Raw genomic sequence first — 20,903 nt, 5'->3', positions numbered from 1 at the left:
CAGGTCATCTGTAAAGCCAAATAAAAAAAAAAAAACTAGATGACATTATATTTTCTTGAGACTGAACAACTTTTATCAAAATTCACCTTGTGTTTCCATGTTGTATCATTTTACAGTTGTTTCTTTGGTAACTTCACTAATATTTAGCTATTTTTCGTGTGCAGATGTCACAAAGAAAAGATTTTCAGAACTTTTAGGCAAATGTCAGTGTACATTTTCCGAGGGTGCTAAGCTAAAAAATTGTAATAGATTGATTATATGGTTACCTTTCAATGCTGTTAATTCAATTACTTTCTTGCAACTCTGTTTCTCATTGAGTTGTCATTATAAAATATCATACTTCGCAAAAATGGACTAGAAGTGTCTTCAGTGTAGTGTTCAATATGGAAATCTATTCTTAACCATATGCAATTAAAAAAAACAAAACCCTCAGTGTGCACCAGCTGTGTTTCTTGAATATGTAAGTGAAGACATGGTTTTTAAAGTTCTCATGTATTATGCTGATCAAAATTTACATTTAAACACTTTGTAGATATGCAGTGTACTTACCTGTAGTAATGTTTTTTCTTACATGCTTGCACACAAGTACTCAGAAACTACAATAATGAATATGAGGAATTTCATACCTGGCTCATAGGCCAATACAAGTATATAGATACTTGTGAAAAAATTCTTTACACTATTAATAGATGTATAATTAATAATTTTGCCTGTGCTGTTGAGTTTTGTTTTAGATACTGCACAAAAATTTTTTAAAAATCATGTTTTAGAAACATAATACATCACAGACTGAAAAATAAAACAAATTATACAAAATTCTATTGTCAGAGGCATGAGTTTATTTAAGCATGCGAAATAATTGCTAGGTGAAAGATGGTGCTTTCAGACAACTGAATGAAGAAAGATTCCTAATTATATTGGTTGATAGCTTCACAAAGATGAGGACATAAATGGGTTCATCAACAAATCTCAGAATCACAGCTGCCCCATTCTTAGGCTTAGTAGGAAATGTAGCCAAGCTGTGGAAGCAATAATGGAAATGAGTAATGAATGGCAAATAAGAAGAGATTAAGATGAAGACAAAAATATTCAGTGTGCATTTGACACTGTCCCTTACAACATCCTAGTCTCTAAACTGGAAAGACATGGATTTGATGCATAGACCACTTGGTGAATAAAAATTCGTTTGGACGGTAACACCCAAAGAGTTGTAGTTAACCCCTCAATGTCCAAGTGGAAAATGGTGATGAGTGGTGCTCCTCGGGTTGGTATTGGGTCCAGCACTCTTAACATTTTTGTTGGTTACATGGACAGTAGAACAGCAAGTTTGCTGATGACACTAAGCTGTGTGGTGAGGTTGACAGGCTGGAGGGAAGGGGTGTCATCCAGAGGAATGTTAACAGGCTTGAGAGGCATCTGTGCAAACCTCACAGGGGTTCAACAAGGCAAAGTGCAAGTTCCAGCACCTGGGTCAGGGCAATTCCAACACCAGCACAAGCTGGGAGCAGAATGGATAGAGATGAGCTCTTAAGAGAAAGCCTTGCTGTTTTATAGACAGCTTAATATGATTCGGCAAATGTGCACTTGCAGCCCAGAAAGCCAATTATGTCCTGGGCTGCATCCAGAGAGCTATGACCAGCCGCTAAAGGGAGATGATTCTGCACCCCTATTCAGCTCTTGTGAGACCATGCCTGGAGTACTGTGTCCAAGTCTGGGACCCTCAACAAAAGAAAGTAATTGATCTGTTGGAATAAGTTCAGATGGGAGCCACTGATGTGGTTTATGTGGTTCCATAGGGTTGGAACACGTCTGCTATGAAGACAGGCAGAGAGAGCTGTCACTGTACAACCTGGAGATGAGACAGCTCTGTGGAAACCTCAGCAGCCCTCCAATACCTAAAAAGAGCTACAAGAGAGCTGGAGAGAGCTTTTCACTAAGGCATGTAGTGATAGGACTAGGAAAAATGGCCTTAAACTGGAGGAGTGTGGTTTTTAAATTAGATACTAGGGAGAAATCTTTTTTGAGGGTGGTGAGACACTGAAACAGTTCTCAAAGACGTTACGTAGTCCCCACACCTGGAGGTGTTCAAGACAAGCAGGGATGGGGCTCTGAGTAAAAGGTCCTACAAATGATTCCTTGCCTGTGGCAGGGGTGTTGGGCTGGACAAACTTTAGAGCCCTTTTCAACCTCAACCATTCCATGATTCTCTGATTAGTTCCCAGTACACAAGGTTTACAGGGGATTGCAAATTTCTGCAGGAGGTAAAAGATACAAATAACTAATTTTTCAGGAACTAAGTATAGCTTACTAGTTTTCTTTAGTGACACCTGGAGGTATCCAATTTATTAAGGTGGACATTAACAAAACGTGCATCTTTCTCTTCTTTCATGTGAAGAACTATTGGGAAACTCTGGTAATGAAAATGCTTTTGTGTATCACTACCGCTATATTGTGCTTTTTTTTTTTTTTTTTCTGTAGGCAGTTAGCTCAAACTATCTGAAAGTTAGTATGTTCTTGAACATTTCCTTTCTGTTTGTTTAAGCTATTACACTTATGAGAATCTTAGGAGTGAGGGAGAGAGGAACGGTTTTGTGTCTGGAAAAGGCAATGCCTACATATATTTAGATAGTGACCGCAGAACTACAAGAAGAGGAAACATGAATTAAGATTGCATATTAAAATATATCTTGGCATCACATGTGTTCTTCAATTTTTTAAGGTTTTGGCCAGAGTTAGATGAATTTCACTGTGTATTTCTGGTGCAGCAAAACTTGAGTTACATCTATATTTAATTATACTGCACTTGATGGAAATTTTCTCTCCAGTTTATGCAACATTTCACAATAATTTCATGCTCTGGGGAGAAGGAAAGGAAAAATGAGAAAAGAACCCTTCTCCTATTTTTGCATGGCTTTCAAACCAGGATGTAGATTAATGCACTTGACTTCAGTTTGAAATAAAATCAGCCTACAGAGATTTTACAAGTGTTGTACTTGCCAGTTCTTGTATTTTGAAGTGTTATGTATCTTGGTGATTCTGTAAGATGAGAAAAAGGAATTACCAAGCTCCATCATGTGAAAAGAAGTGGAGAAGGTAAAAATGCAGAGAAAAAGAAAAACATGGAGGAAGAGGGAATGAAGTAAGGGAGGATGGAAGGGAGGAATGAAATTGGCCTGTTGCTGCCTATACTGAAACAACTAAAGTTTAGATTTTAAAAACATGAAGACTTTCCAAATTTCTTCCTCTAAGCAATCTGGCCTTCTTGGCTAAAAATAAAGATCCTGCTTCCATAATAACATATTGCTCTCAATTAAAAATGTTCATTAAACGGAATTGAAATTCTTACTAGTGGCTAAAATTATTCTCTAAAAATAAAATATGGGTTTGGACTAATAGAAAAAATATACAGTCTAATAATAGTTTAGCCAGATAAAGGATTTAATTATTTCGGTGTATAAACACTTCTAATTTGGTAAAACCAGTGTCAGACTAACAATGTGAATTCAGACATGGAAGGAGATTTTCTAACCTGCTTATTTAAGAGCTCTGTCATAGATCAGTGTTTTGAATTTCCTTATTCCATCCTTTCTCTTTTCCTTCCATTGTCTTTATCCATCATTTCATTATTCATCATTGCAGAAGTCAGGCTTGAAGAGTGGAAGGAAATAACAGAACAGAAGAAATGCAACTATGTCCGTTTGGGAACAACTGAACCCTTCTAGCAGAGAATTCATTTATTACACAGTTACCACTACTTTATCCAGATTCATCCTTTTAAGTAAAATCCAAGAGAAGGTCAGACCCATTCTGATTCACTTCAGTTTGAAATAAAGTCCAAATGATCATCTGGGGTTGTGCAGAGAAACTTTATCTTCCTATGCTTCTGGAAATCTACAGGATGTAGGGTTAAATCCCTTCTCTCTTCCACAGATTGAGACAAGCTCTTTCAACTTGTTTTCTGTGACTAACCAGGAGGACCTTGGTTAAAATCACTCTTTTCCCATTCCTTTAATATTCACTGAAATAATGTCTTTCCTCCAATGATCAGTATTTTTTTTATCTTTCTAATATACTGTTTCTGCATAATCACATGCCATCATTTATCTTTGTCCCAGGCAGGGGGAACAGAAAAAATAATTATCTAGAAATGTTATAAATGTGCATTGTAAAGACCATATGCAGACAGTTACTTATTTTAGTCATCTATTGATTCTAAACATCACAAATGGACTGATTTCTTCTGGTCAAGTCTAACTCTGAGGCTGTTGTTAACATAGTCAATGTATGATGAATTGAATAAAATCTGTGATTAACAGTATGAATATCTATGAAACAAGACAGAAATGTCATCTCTCTTTACAGTAGACCGATCTATATTTTACCAAAAAATGGAGCATTTTTACATTCATAATGTTAGACTGGCTAGATTAATAAAGCAATGATTTAATCTAGCTAATCTTCTAACATTTATAATAAGCTCATAATTTAGGATTTTCCAGGCAGCTGACTAAAGCATTATTAATAAAAATGTAAAAGTTTATTAGCATAACCTTTTTATATAAAGTTTCCAGACTGAAGATGTATAAAAAATCAATATACGTAAACTTCAATAAGTGCTAAGCATCATCTATGTAAAATGTCGTTGGTCCTTTTTCTCATATGGCAAACAGAACAAAGTAATTAAAACTAAGAAGAAAAGCGTGTGTGCCAGAGTAGAATAATTTCAAAATATGCCTATGCTGAGGAGGACAGGAGGAAATAAAACACAGATGGCACTGATTTAACAAATACAGAACCTCATTCAGTGCTGTTCAGTAAGCAGAAAAATAAAGCACTTACCTGTACAAGCTCCAAACTGCTTTCACAGACAGGTACAGATGCATCTGAGCTCTTCTCATACAGCAATCAGATTTCAAACTTGGAATGGCCTTATTTTCTTGCTGCAAGACTGTCATGCCTGGCTGGGAGGTCCAGCACTCTTCCTTGGCTGTGTTACAGACCTTCAGAAAAGAGATCAGAAAGACACTTTCTTGTGAGCTTCAGTCTTATGTAAATAATGATACTGCAGGTACCTTCAGAAATACTTCCTTAAGTAATGCTATTTAAAATACTGAAATTGTGATGCAAAGTGCTGAAGGGGTAAAGGTATGATGCCGAAGACTAGTACATTTCTTAGAGTACATATAAAGCACTTTTAATATCTATAACTTGTGGCTACTGTTACAACACATATAACTGCAAAAATTATGATTAAAAGTGCTACTTGTTAGAAAATAGCCTTCTATTATTGGACACCTATTAATATAACATGTAAAATATCTATTTGTTACTCAAACAAAATGTCTGCAATGGAAAACACTGCTGCAGCATACTGGTCCCCAGCTGTTATATAAAGGATTGGGATAGACCCAACAGAAAACAGAAATTAAATCAGATACTCTAATTTATTCTGCTAGAGTACCTACTTCCTAAAGCTATTATTTTTATTTTCCTCTTCCCAAGGGTCCATTTTTGAGCTTTGGTCCTTGTGCATATAAACTTGTGAAGAATGTAGAGTGATATCACTTTGACTAACCAGAGAAAATAAAATGTGTCTCCTGAGTAGTACATACTCAGGAAATCCAAAAGATCTTGGATTCTGGGGAACAATAACCCTATGTGCCAATAAAGACTGAGGGCTGACCTCCTTGAAAGCAGCTTTGAGGAGAAGGACCAGGGGGTTCTGGTGCACAATTTTACATTCCTGTAAAATGTAAAACCTGTCCAGGAGCCAGCAGTGCCCTTGGGGCCCAGAGGGCCAACAGTATCCTGGGGTGCATTAGGAAGAGCATTGACAGAAGGCTGAGGGAGGTGATCCTGCCCCTCTGCTCAGCCCTGGTGAGGCCACATGTGGAGTGTCCAGTGCTGGGCTCCTCAGTACAAGACAGACTTGGAGCTCCTGGACCATGTGCAGCAGATAAGACAAAGATGATTAAGGGACTGGAGCATTTATCTTATGAGGAAAAGCTGAAGGAGCCTGTTCAGGGGACCCATTCGACCTGTAGAAGAGACAGCTGGGAGGCAACCCTATAAATATCTGTCAGTATCTGAAGGGACGGTGCCAAGAAGGTGGAGCCAGGCTCTGCTCCATGGTACTGAGCAATAGGACAAGAGGAAACAGGCAGAAACTGATGACCAGAAATTTCCACCTGAATATGAGGAGTAAATTTTTTACTTTGTAGGTGACTGAGAACTGGAACAGATTGCCCAGATAGGGTGTTGAGTCTCTCTCACTGGAGATGTTCAAGAACCGTCTGAGCACAATCCTGTGCCATGTGATTTGGACTGACCCTGCTGAGTAGGGAGGTTGGTTCAAATGACCTACTGTGGTCCCTTCCAGCCTTACTCATTCTGTGATTCTGTGAGGCAGATTCACTGTATGTACCCATGGATTGGCAAGTGACTTTTTGCGTCTGAAAACATCAACTTGATTTTGCACGGAAATTGACCTGTATTTGGACTAGCCTATGATGCCTAAGAACTGTGTCTGTAAATCTAAATTATTCACTCTACACCTTCTTTAGGACATCAGAAGTAACAGAACCTAGAAAGGGGATTCATCAGACAACTGGAAACATCCATTTTGGGTTGAATTTCTTTTTACAAATATTTAATACAACTTAGATAATCTAAATTTTAAGATGAAGAAAATAATTTTTAAGCAGATTAATTCTTGAATCATATGTCATAGAATAATTTAAATTGCAAAAGCAATCTAAGATATCAAGTCCAAACTACCAAGTCCACCACTAAACTATGTTTCTAAGAGTCCCCCTTACATGTATTTTAAATATCTTCAAGGCTGGAGACTCCTCCACTTCCATTAATAGCCTGTTGCAGTATTTGACAAAATTTAAGGGAATTGTTTTTCCTAATGTCCAATAATAGTGGTCACAATGTCTTATCATCTCTCTTGTTACTGGGGAGAAGAGACTGATCATCATTAATTTTGTTAATTTTGTTAGCTTTGTTTCTTCTTCCTGGTCTTCCTGGTAATCATGTATGCAAAGAAAAACATTTTTTCATGTTACTGAAAATGTAATAATTAATTGATGTGATATACGTATCATCTTTTACAGTACTAGATCTCTAACAGCAGTGTAAATTCTGGATTAAAATGAGAAACAATCTAAGCTTTCTCCCCTCCATTCACACACATAAATACTTAGAATGAGGAATTCATACATTAAAATCTCAAATTATTTATACAAAACTATATTTCCCCTTAATAATAATTTAATTACATGACTCATCATGCACAGAAAGAGTGATCAGGAGAAATGCTCATTTTATTTTAAACAGTGCCCATAAGTCTCAAAATGTAATGCAATGCATGAATATCAGCCTGCTATAAAACCTAGGAGAAGCTGTTGAGCAGAAATTAGCCTTTAAATAAAATTTAAAGGTCTATGGAGAACACTGGTTGTGAACAGAAAAGGTAGTTTTTGCTCCATAATTGGGACTCATAATGTTTTCCCTGTTATATCTTATTAACCTATATATGCAGCACACAACAATGCACAGAAAGTTTTAACCACTTTAGTCTTTGCAAAATCTTGCAATTGCAATCTCCAAAACATGTGAAGCTGTTTTATAATGTTAATTAAGAGTCATGGAATATTGTTTCCTACATGGTGTTACTAAGCTGGTGAACTGTAACAGTTTGCTGGAGTTTTAGTTAGCACTCTATTAACTATACCTAAGTGGCTTGCTTATCTTCTTTGTTTAGCAGGTCATTTGACACCCAATAATTTCATGTTATGAAACAAAATGCATAAAAATATGACAGTTTAGAATATAGCAGGTTTTTTTTTTTTGTTTTTTTTTTTTTTTTTTCCTCAGACTCTCTCTCTTTCTTTCCTTCCCTATCTGTTCATGAAAAAGGAGAAATAGAGTGCATTATTGTTGACAGGAAGATATTGGTAATAATAAACATTGCTCAAATAGCTGTGATGGTTGCTGTTATTATTTTAATAATTTACAGAAGTACTAGGGTTGTGTAGATCTTTAGAATATAAGGTGCTTTAAACATTTAATAGAGAAATTGTATGTTCTTTCATTTAATTTTTTTTTTTATTTTATTTTTTGGGATTTTTTGGTTTGTGTTACAAATCCTTGCAATGAAACAACTAGATAAATGGACAGGATGGAGGTCAGATATATCATAGTTCTTCATTCTGTGGCATCATTTTCAGAAAAGTGAAATAGTTATGAAATAGTAGCACATCAGAGTGGTATTTGGCTAGGACAACAGCTAATGCAGTCCTGGATTTCCAGTTTCCTACTTTTCCCTGTGAAGTTCACCAAATCCATTTGAGTACCCGATTAAGTCACTATTTAGCTGAAACACGGGGTTGTAAAGTTCTTATCAGTAAGTGTCAGACCTTTTCAAAAGTGTCCAAAAAAAAAAATTCAAATGGCATTAAGACAAGTTTTAGATCAATCTCTGCTTATTTCTAGGATATTTGTTAGGCAAGTAAACATCAGATGCAAACGCATGATGGCCTTCTACAGGACTTCCTCACACAACCTCAAAGCATGGTACTATTTGTGTACAAAAACTTGAAATTGATATTCTCTCCTGAGTCAGTTAATATTCTTATCTCACAAAGGTCAATAAAAAGTGCACAAATGACCCTTCATCTAGGTTGACACAGGTTTGCCTTTAGGCAGCTAATGTTTTATTTTTCCAGTAATATAGGTCTTGGTCTAGCAGATGTACAGGAAAATAATTTCTCTATCCTTTCCCATAAAAACCCAGAAACTGAACTGTTATTTTCTTGTGTTGAACATACCTGTTTTCTCTCTTCCTTGTTCTCTGTTCTTGTTCTCAAATATCCATATGAAGAAAAAGAAAAATGTACAGATAATCTCCCCCTTCCCAATTCTTTAATTTAAATATTCAAATTGTCATTTTCTGGTTGCATATCAGTTTTATACTTTAAATAAGCTATAAATACAATTCTTTATATTATGGGGACATTAAAATTAGACTGACAGAACCTTAAATATTTGGTCATCAACACCAAAGCCACAAAATTAGAATGTTGCTAAAAGTTATGTCCCTTCTTGAAACAATTAACAGTGGTGGGTCATACTTAAATCATACCAACAATAAATATCTACAGATCATTATTTTCCTCATTATAATTGGAAGAAGGAAATGACCGCCAAAATGAAAGGAGAGAAAAAGCAGTTATCCTGGTATCCAGCTAGATTAAAGCTCCAGCTACCTATTTTTTAATCCCTAGCATATAAATTATCTAAAGTAAGCAGTTAAGCTTCCCTTTCTAACATTTTTAAAAAAGGAAAGAGTCTATATTTTGTCAAACAAAACTGGTTGAAAATAAAAAAAAATTAGATTAATTAAAACTATGACTCAAAATCAAAATGGTCCCCAGTGCCGATCACTTGATGACTGAAATTTACATCTCCTCTTGCAAATCATATGCTCCACAGGTAAACACCTTTCTGAAGAGCTAATTGAAACACAGGTGGTCTAGACTATTACAACAATTAAAGAAAACAAATCAAGATGCACATTTTGTAACCCAGTCTCTATTTATTTACATTCAATGACTTTGACTGATTAATATTGCAGCATATTTTAGACATTTGAAAGGTAAGGTACTTTTTCTAGAGCTGGATAGTAAAGGAATCCTGTAGTAGTTGTCATCTGGGATATGAACAATGTACTTTAAAAGCTGTTACATTTTAGTGCGGTCAAGACAAAATACACTGCAAAAACTTTGACCAAAGGTATGAACCCTTACCTTTAATGTAAAACACATTCCTTACATCTAATTTTAGGTGTTTATCTGCTTTTTTAAATCAGAGGTTTCTCTGACATGGAATACACCTCTCTACAAGTCACCTATCACTTTTGTGTGTAGAGGAAATCTAAGAAGACTGAGCTCCTAATTTGAAGAACTCTTTATCCATACAACAGCCCAGAATCTCTAATGCAAATGTTTCCTTGTCAACACTCATACGGGAAGAATACTGGGAGGACTTGTAGTCCTCTGTATCTCTTTTATGAAGTTGCATATTTAAATTACATTTCTTTGATTAGGTGTTGATACTGGATATAAGGAAATTTTTTTTTCCTATTGGACATTATACTGACTGCAATTTTTTCCTTTTTCTGATCATTTGTAATGGTACTGCAATCTGCTGAAACATATGGATGTATTTTTCTTTGTAGGGTTTAGTCTTGAAGCATGGAAGCTGGCATAAATTTGTGTTTCAGAAAACATGGAATTTCAGAAGCAGACTGGAGATGTGTGTAGTGGGATGTTCCCACTACCCACCAATTAGATTACAAAAAAAACCCCAAAACAACCAAAACAGTGATAATTTAGTCTGTAACATTAACATCTGATCTATTGCAGTTCTAAAATAAATTAAAAAAAGACATTCATAAACTCAATACTAAATTAAAAAAAAAATGACAAAAACTGTAACTAGTGTACCTTGTTTGTTAGGAAGAGATACTTTATATGCCTGATTTTAGTAAAGAATGTGACTTGTGAAGCACTTTTCTCTTATATCATTGTGTCACTTGTAACAACCCTTCAAATGTTTTCAGCATTTCTTGTTTGTTTTGGGATGAAGAAGTGATATTGTATAATTCTTTTTCCTGCAAACTTCAGAATGATCTTACTGTTTTCAGTTCTAAACTTGACATCTGACTTATGACCTGATTTCATTCCAGTTTATGGCCAGCTTTAGGCATTTAGCTGAAGTTACTACGTGATGACCTAGCTCCTAAAAACATTTTGAAGATGATCGAGTTGCTAAAAACATTCTGCGAGGATACTCAAAACCTCTCACAAGAGTGACTTAGATCCTTACTGCTCTCAATTGCTTTTAGAGACTTCTCTAGGATTATAAGGCTTCCTAACTCTGTGTCAGTTTAGAGCCAGAAGTGAGATAATGTGAGTCCAAACCATTGCTCTTTCTACTTATGTGTTGTAACTAGAAAAAAAAAGATAAAGTATGACAAATTTGGGAGTGGAAAAAGAGGGGGGAGGAGAGGAGAAAAGGTTTATCTTTGTTTGTTCTAGATTTGAACATAAAAAACAAACTGAGAAAAAGGTGTCAGTAGACAATGGTTTGAGAACAGAATATTGTCAACATCACATGCTTTTACACTGTAACCAAAAACATCCAGTGTTTGTAATGATACAGAAAAGATAAAACCTTATCCTGTATATAGAAAATAAAAAAAAATCAATATTTGTCTTCACAATGTAGTAATTTATTCTTGAAGTGACACAAGCCTTCAGACTTGTGTAGCAATGTATCTCTATAACAGGCCATTCTGATGCACCAGCCAAACTGGTTGTGAGTAATATTATCAAACCACCTGCAGTTTTGTTGTTAAAGCTCTCAAAAATTCATCAAGGTTACTGAGAAAACAACAGGATCAAAAATAAGAAAAAAGCCTGAAAAAATATCTACAAAAAATGTAAACCCTAGACTAGAGAAGCACAATGTGAAAATAGACGCTTGACCAATTAAATGTCCTGAAGGATGCGTGCCTGCCTCATGAAGAAGCACCTTAATCAACGCAGAGATGCATGCCCATGTAGACAGTAGACCTAGAATCTATATCTGGCATGTAATGTAAACAATAAAGAGCTTCTGTTAGAATCATATTGATTTGGTTATTCAGTGGCCCATTTCCCCCCTGCAGACTTGAACACGCTGTTATTTTGTTCATAGAGTTGAGCACTGGCCCAGTCCTGAGCTGTTGCTAGTACTTTCTGAACACCGTTATATTTTAGTAACATGAGGCAGACGGCAAAATGAAAATTGTGTTTAGATGTCTTGTCATTCCTTTATTATTATTTTTTTTTAATCTTGACATGTATATGATGCTTTCCATGTTCATTGTTATATTCCTCATTTGTTTGGAATATTGCAAGCATGTTTACGCTTGCAGTTTCAAAGTATTACTTATTTGTCACACACACCTCTGTGGCAGTGCTTCACAACTGCATAAAGAAATCAATCACAAAGGTCAAAATCTCTTCTAGAAAAAGTCATCAGATAAGATAAACTGATTTGCTTGCAGAAAAATTCTTTATTAAAAGCAATACACCTAAATAATTTTCACATATCTGAAACAATTATCTGTCCATACATGGTATCATAACTTGTTCTCTAAGCAATTCTGCTCTGAGGCTTTTTTTCTATAAGCAAAGATGTATTAAAAGGTGTTCAGATCTCTACAGTAGGTCCAAGTACTTTTGGAGCTTTGTAAATCAAATGGATACAATCAAAACAATAAAGCAGAAAAGGAATGAAAAGGTTTCAATGTTTGGCTTAAAGCCAAACTTACCATTAAAGTTGTAAATATCACCACTAAATAGATAACAACATAAAAATATAGGTAAATCAATAGAAGTGTCTATATAAACATATTTTTGAAAACCTATTTTCAGCAACTTGCAGCACTATGAACTCAGTTGTACTGCGCTTTTCTTTTTGAAAAGTATTGGCACAAGAGACTACACTTTATAGAAACAGGCATACATAAATGTTTTCAGATGCAGGAATACTAATATTCAGAGAAAATACTAAAATACTACTATTTTTGTTTAGTGGACTTTATACACATTACAAATGGCTTATATCTATTATATCTCTTACTCAGGGGAAATTATCCATCAATCCTTGAATTAAAGCTTCTCCTTCTAATGACATAATTTTAATGATCCTAGTGTAGTTTTTCAGAAATAAAATACATGGCATGTAATCAGACTTCATTTTCTTCACTTGAATAACCCTTATGTTGCCAAGGAAATATTACAGCACCACATTGCCATTCCCGGTATGTGACAATTTGAGCCCAAGTGACAAGTATTTTTCAAATATATATTCATTTAACTGAATACTGATGAGTTGTATCAAACGTGCCACATAGATGAAATTTCAATTATAGCAACTTAACTAGTAAAAATTTTTATAAAAGGCAATTTTGTAGGAGTATTTATTTATTTCATACATTAAATTTATTGAAATTTCAAATTAAATATTGTCTTAACAAGAAATCTGTTAATATTTTTAAAAGAACCCTAACTATTGCCTCTTACAATTACTAAGACACACAAAATCCTCAGCCTGCAAATCTAGAACAGTCTCATTGTTGCAGAGGCAGTTTTTATTACTCTGATACAATATTGTATTCTTTTATAAACTGACTCGTTTTGTTTTTTCAAATTGTAGTCATTTTGTTCCTCAAAAGGATGAATGAATTAAAAGGTTGAGATCTGCTTAATAATACTCTTGGATTTTGTTTCTGCTTGTGATATTTTTACTTCCTTTTTCTTCTGAAAAAAAAGCATATGGAAAATACTTAGTACATGGCAACCAACTATAAATAAATATTTATTTTTTTTAAAAAGAACCCAGAAGAATATATGAGTTGCAGAAGAAGAGTAGATGTAGTTCCATAAAAGAGACTTTGGTCAGATAGAATTTGTGCTGTGAGTGAGGTTTAGAATGTTGGATTAATTTTGACTTTTGTTCCCCTCTTGTGTTTGGTAGTGTTCATTTTTATTGTGCTGCAACTATGCTTTTAATTGAACATAATATACACAGCAAATTAGACAACTACCCAGTGAGGAAGAAATAGGTGGTCCTGAACATGATTTTTGTTCCATGTGTAATGTACATCAAAGAGAAACATAATTCAGCAATGTAATTTCCCTGATGTGTTACAGCCACAGTTGTGAAACTGCATAGAACTATTTCTTTCATAATTTGATTAAGAAAATGGGAAGGGTGAAAATGGTGGATAGGAGATGACAGCTCTGCATTATTCACAAGAGAAGAATGTAGAGAAACAACACATCCCACACAAAGCAGGATTCACCTCTCACTGAGTTCTGGTTTCTTTTAAGAGGAAAAATGATATGGTGATTCTCTAACACAAGTTGTTGTAGGACATACAAAACATGACCTAAAGAAGAAAGAAAAAAATGGGAATTTATCAGAATCATAGAAAAGATTTACACAAAGAGTTATTTTTTTAAAAAATGCTTGAAAACATAGCAACATTCCACTTGATGAAATTAGCTTTTTAGCAGAAGGAAAAGGAATGTTCCTAAAGTTGCATTTAGCCATGAGAAGCCATAGTATTAATTAAATATATTTTGAAACAGGAAAAAGATGAAAAACAATATTAAAGCTTAAAAGGATACAGCATATATTTGCTACTAGCTAAAATTTAAATCTAACTATAAAATGCAAAATACTAATTTAAATAAAGATTGAAACATATTTTTTAGATTTTATTTTATCTATGGTAATTGTCAAATTTCAAAATGTAACATCATTTTTAGGTAAAATTAAGAAATGCAAAATATGCTGAAATAAATACTTCAATTTTTTAATTTCCAACACAGCACTTATGCGAATAAAACAAAAGCATTGCTCCTTTTTAAATATTCATGCAGTTCTTACTGGTCACATATTCAATTTCCATTGAAAGACTACCATCTTTCTAAAAGATTATAAAATATTAGTATTTTCTCAGCAGCCTTCAATTATTTTGCTATGGATCATAAAATTACTTCCTTAGACAATAAATTTCCTAGATCAATTTATTTTTCAATTATTCATTCAGAAATTAAAAATTTGGATTTTACATCGTGATCACAGGAATCTCTCCTACCTAAATCATGGAGAGAAGTGGCACACATTTTCAGGAGTCAAAGCATATCACTCAGAAGTGATATGTTCATGAATAGTAATTGCTATCATTTAATAAATCACATCCTAGAATCCCTTTAATGAGTTTATCAATACTATTTTTTAATTTATTTTATGCAATTTTCACACAATAGATATTTACACACCTGAAGGAAAATAGCTCTCAAAACATGGAAATTTTTCCACAAAATATATACTTTTCTTCAACAGATTTGTTCACTGTCTTGATAGCTACTGTGTCATGTTTTGCCAGAATGCATGAAATACTGGAAAAAATCATAAATGTGTCAAGATGATTTTTTTTTTTTACAGAGCACAACAATAACAAAAGGATTCTTCCTTCTTAGGCATTCCAAATGCAAATTGTTTTTTCCAACTAAATATAAATTTAATTTTCCACAATACACTGATACAGATTTTATGTTTTCATAAACATAGCAATTTCAGAAATCTGCATTTGTTTTGCTTTTTTTTTTAATAATTTCACAAGTTCAAGCAATGTCTGCTTAGAAAGAATAGATAACCATGTCTAAAGTCTCACAGGATATCTACAATGACAGTTAAACATATGCCTATGCCCATATCTCGGCTTACATTAGCTGTATATTTTTAAACATTGTCTATCCATCTCTAAGAGCACAGCAAAAGCCGGTCAAAGGCCAGTTCTGGACCTCTGCTCAATTTTTACTGTTCCTAAAACTTCCTAGTTTGTAGTTCTTTCCTACAGACTGTCTTTCCATGAGGTGGATTTTATCATCCTCTAATTTTGCTCTGCTTCACTTAAATTATTTTCTGCCTTTATTTCTTTTCAGACTGCTCCAAAATTCTTGTAGCATCCCTCCTGCCCTGAATTGCAATTTTTTCCAGGGCCTTTAGAAGAACGTGGTCAGAAAATCATGGTTTGATATCAATTTGATATCTACTGGGAAGAACCATAATTTTATAACACAGCCAGATCACATTTGAAGCTTAATTTAGATCATATTACAGTCCCGGAAGGACAGCTAGGACAAAGAAATTTCTTTAAAAGAGGAAACTCTCTGATCTAATGGTATGTACTTTTTTTCTTTTCACAAGAAGCATAAAGGAAAACATGCCAATGGTCCAAGTGCCTTGTTTTCATACAACTCTCTCTCATAGGACAAAGATTTTTTTTTTAGCATTTTACAGAGAAAATAAAATGAGAGAGATAATTTTGTGTCATCTCATGCCATGACTTTTCTTAAAATACCTGATACCACAGTGGTTCTATAGGCAGTCAAGCCAGAACATCCCTTCTTCCTTATCGAGCCTGGATGGACTCTTTATTAAAAGAGCCTCTGGCACTGCTGCAAAGTGATGTTGCCTGTTCTAGTGTCCACTATTAGGTCAATTGTCTTCTAAAAAGGGCCAACTGCATCTAGCTTGTATTTTGGGATGAGCCCCGGTCATGGGTTAACACAGCTTGGTTTTTAGTTGAAGAGGAAATAGCTCCCTGTAAGGACCTTGGAGTTTCCTTTGGAGAAGGACAGGGACCTATCAGAGGCCAATTTTTAGATATATTGTGTGACCACTGAGGAAGTTGGTTGCATCTTTGTGAATACACACATATATATAGTGAGTGGAGCCAGGAAGTTTCTCTCTTCCTTCTGGCTTGCCAGCAGGCAACACCGGCCATGCGGCAGCCGGGCAGGCCAGGCCAGGCCCTGCTGCTCTGCTGGGCTGGTGGGGCCAGGCCTGGCCGGGCTCTGGTAACAGCTGCCAGCAGGGGAGGGAAAAGCTACGTTTACTAATATCTCGGCAACTTCAAAGCTTTCCCTGCTGCTGGCCGGCCTGAGGGAGAGGTCTACAAGGCCCCTGATAGCATCTCTGGGGTGGGCTGGGCCCACCCCAGCTGTCACTGAGGGGCGGGCAGGAGGCATCCACCAGCCAGGCCCCTCCGACCTCTCTGTGTGAGTTCTCCCCCCACACCCATCAGCATGGCTCTGAAATCTAACACCCTGAGCCACAGACCAAGAGAGAGAGAGAGAGAGAGAGAGAGGCCTGGAGAGATGGTAACTCCTTCCTTGCACAGATGAAACTTTCCAAACATTGAATCCTCTCTGAGTGAGAGAAAAGGCCAGACTGGGAACATGTAAAGGGACAACATGAGGATATCAAAGTCCGTGAAGGAAGAGTTACCCCTTAGATGAAAGAGGTGAGAAGGTGCCTTTGTTTTAGGCTGAAAGTCTTTTGTGAGCCATGGTAACAGACTGTAATATGCTAGAATATCCCTTTAAATTGTGGAAAATATGAATTAGTAGCTGGGATCCTGTGAACCTACTGAGAAGTTTGAACAGAGAGAGAGATGAGATTAGAAGCCATCTGTCCCAGTGAAGAAGTGAAGAGAGATCTCTGTTCCATAAGATGAAGAAAATCCTTTGCCTTTGAACTGTTCATTTTTAAAATGACACCCCAGTATGCATGAGTCCATGGCCCACATGTAGACACAGGAAAGGCTGTGTGATATGGGAGGTTCACAACTGCAGAAGTTCCTCAGGTGGCTGCTTTTGTGAGATTTAAGAGCCACAAGTGAATTGTTCTTTGTTGTGGAAAGTTACCAAAACAGACCAGAAGAGGCTTCTCTCTCTAAATGGACTGATGAAAGACTATTTTATAAGTGGCACTCACCTAGAGTTCCAAGTTTTGTCTCTTTATGTTGTTAGTGGGAAAGTGAACACTTTGTGGGGAGGGAGAAGTGTTTAGAAAGTTTTCATTTTGATTCTCATTCTCTTTTATTAGTGTTTGTTAATAAATCTATCTTTATACCTTTTAAGATTTGGGCCTGCTTTGCTTTCCTCCTAATCCTATCTCACAGCAGGATTCTGGTAAGCACTCAAACCACTACAGTCCCTGAATTTAGATAAATCTCAGATTCTGTGTAGAAATTGCCTGGCCGAAGTCCAGACAGCCTGATAGGTATCAAAGATGAGTGGTTCAAGCTGCAGATCTTGAACCCATGATTAGGATGGTACAATAGCAGTCTTGGAGAATCTCTTTATCAGAAAATTCTTGAATCTTCTCATACAGTATCTGTTAGACAACGTCTTTGTTATGTGTTTCGCGTAAAGAAAAAAAGGTAGGTAATACATTGTAAGAGATTTTGCTTTCATTGGATTTGATCAGTGGTCATTTAGTGTAGGAATTATGCAGGGATAGTGTGATAATGCTCAGTGATTACTTCTCATCTTCGTTTGTAAATATGTCACTGAAGCAGATGGAAAAATAAGCAAAACCAAGAAGCATGAGGTTAAAAAAAAGTGCCACACTAACCAAAATATACTAGGACTGTCTCAATAGCTATAGTATATCACACTGTCATGCAGGCATTACTCCAAAATCCTTTATATATAAACATTCATGCATGTCAGCGACAAATTAAAGTCTAGATAAGAATTTCAAAGGCCATTGAGGTACTTTAACTCTTGATTCATTGAAAGTGTGAGCAGCCCTTGCTAATTCATCTTGGCAGGAGGGAGATCATCTCCATTTTTGGCTGGATATTTAGGAACAAAATATGTTAAGGTTAAGAGAGGTATGTCCAAGTTATCTATTCCTTTCCTCTCACTCTGAATCTGTGAATGCTGAAACTGGGGCAACTGACAATGCTTTGCTGCTGACAATGCTGCAGCAAAGAGAAGCCAGCTTCCAAGCATAGCTGGTGTAACAGGCAGAACAAGGGTATAGGAGGAGCACCCAGTGACTTGCTGGAGAAAGGTGATATTTGTAAATTATTTCTGTGCTTATTTTTTACACCACTGATAAGCTAAAATAGTCTGTAGAATCACATGAGCATGACCTTATCTTGTTTTAGGTGCCAGTTCAAGTGCGGTCCCCAAATTCATCATTCTAGAACTCCAGCGTTATTCTGTAGAGGAAGCTCTGAATAAGTGGAAGGATGAGAAAACCTTTTTCACTCTTATTTGGTCTTGTATCACACTGGGGTATAGAGGTGAAAAAGGAAAAGAATGAGAAGGGAAAGCAGAAAAACAGGCAAAAAATACTTTAATTATTCCTTTGTGTTTTTACCTCTGTAGTGTTTATACTTTTCTCTCCCTTCTGGTTAGATTAATTTTTACATATTTGGTTATCGTGCACTGTTCTTCATAAGCCCAATTTATCTTTTAGTTTTATAAAGCTCTCTGTTGGAGTTGTTACTCCTACTGGCCTAATTACGGTAAAAGTCTTTCCAGAAAGAATACACTGAAATTCAATAACAGATGAAACCGTTTATATAGACCATTAAATTGGCACTATATTATTCTCAAACAGCAAATACAGGAAGGCTTATTTAAATCAATACATTTTTCGACAGACATATCACTGCTTTTTTCTCTTCACATATCCAATCCATAAATTTCAGAAAGGCAAACTGCCATGAGAGAACTTCATGCAAGCACTCCAGAAAAGTACTTCAACAAGAAAGTTAAGCCCTGCTTTTTTGCACACCGGTATGTTGTCAGATGATTGGTTATTAGTCACATCACTTTTATTTTGAGCATCTCTGGCAGAATTGTGTTCCTTCAGTGGATGATTTTTTTTTTTTTATTTACTAAAAACAATTTGAATATGAATAATGCATTCAGACAATGTGTGTCTGCATATATGCAAATACTTTAGAATTTCAGGGAAATTTGCCTGTACACACAGAGACACAGTGAGGCATCCCAAGATAAACTGCTTTCATCCAGTCTGGTAAGTTTCTATCCACAATATTCTGGCCCTGTTAATACTGAAATTCTTATTCCACATGTTCCCATCCTATCTATATCTGGCTTCATAAATCAATGCTGATGAGGTTTAGCAATGTCCTGGCCACAACATCAAAAGGAAATGAAATCTAATACTACCCAAACACCAAAGCATTAGCAGTTTTCTCTGTGTTCACCTCCTGTACTTCCCCTTGACCAAATAAGATTCTAGTACTGCATTTAGCTAATTTACATTACATTTCTATAATGTAAACTATGGGCGTATAGTTTCCTTAGCACTTCTAGCATCGACTGAAACTTCCATTCCAAAATCAGGTCTGATTTCAGGTGTGTTTGTAATTTCAGTGGTTTTCAAGTGGAGCAATTCTCTAATATCTAAAAGCACTAGCTGTCCAAGAGTTGTTAGATTAGTATTACCACCAAAACAATTTATTCTGGAAATATGATGAACTACCTCCACTGTGTTAGGGGGCATCAAAAGCTTCAGAAAGCTACTGGCACTGATTGTCACCACTTTGTAGAACTTTGGAAGCCATGACAGATTGGTTCAAAGTGGCAGAATAACCTAATTTCACTAGCTGACTAAATTGACTAGTGTATGTCAATTCTCCTCTAAGAGTGCTACTGTACTCAGGACACCAGAATGGCTCAAGAGTGTTTCAGAAAAGTATGTTGGCTACCTCTGCTGCATGTGCTTCTGGATGGTTCACTGTTTCCTATGCCCTTTGAACTTAAAAATTCCCTCTGAAGGCATGTGTTCTGTCTTTATGTATCTGTCCCAGGGTAAAATAATTTGTATTGCAGTTATGAGGAGATTCTGGCCCCTCTTCAAGTTTGTTTGCTGCAAATTCAAGTAGTCTTATCAAATATCATTATGTTGTTCAAGGCTGCAAGCACTGAGGATCACAAATTCTTCCCTTTAAGGCCAAGTTGTCAAGGCAAAAGTTTCAGAAGACCTCCTATTTACTAACATAATTTACTAACATAGGTGGTGCTCCATAAAACACCACCTGCCAGAGAGGTTCACTTGGTTAATGTTTCAATAAAAAACAGTAAAGGTGAGCCACAGAGGAAGGGTCTGTGCTACATTTGGTGTCACAAATTGTGACCTGTCATTACAGATGTCACCATCACATTGATATCTCTATAGAATGTGATGAAATGTTAGCTACTTGGAATGCTCAATCTCTTGTCAACCTATCTGCTTCATGGAGCTTCCATATTTTCTCAGGGACTCCTGGTCAACACAAAACATGTGTAAGGTCTCAGTCAACAGTGTAGCAATATTTTTGACGCTGAGAAAATGTGAATTAACACTTTCTTTTAAAGAATAACTGGATGCTACTTATTGACAAGTGGATGCACATTCATTATGTGATGCCTCTATAAAAGTAAATGATTACTCCAATACAT

Source organism: Chamaea fasciata, unplaced genomic scaffold, assembly GCF_029207755.1.
Source record: "Chamaea fasciata isolate MVZ Bird 193981 ecotype frontalis unplaced genomic scaffold, bChaFas1.0.hap1 SCAF_2, whole genome shotgun sequence".
Classification (NCBI taxonomy): Eukaryota; Metazoa; Chordata; class Aves; order Passeriformes; family Sylviidae; genus Chamaea; species Chamaea fasciata.
Note: the sequence above shows the minus strand (reverse complement) of the source record.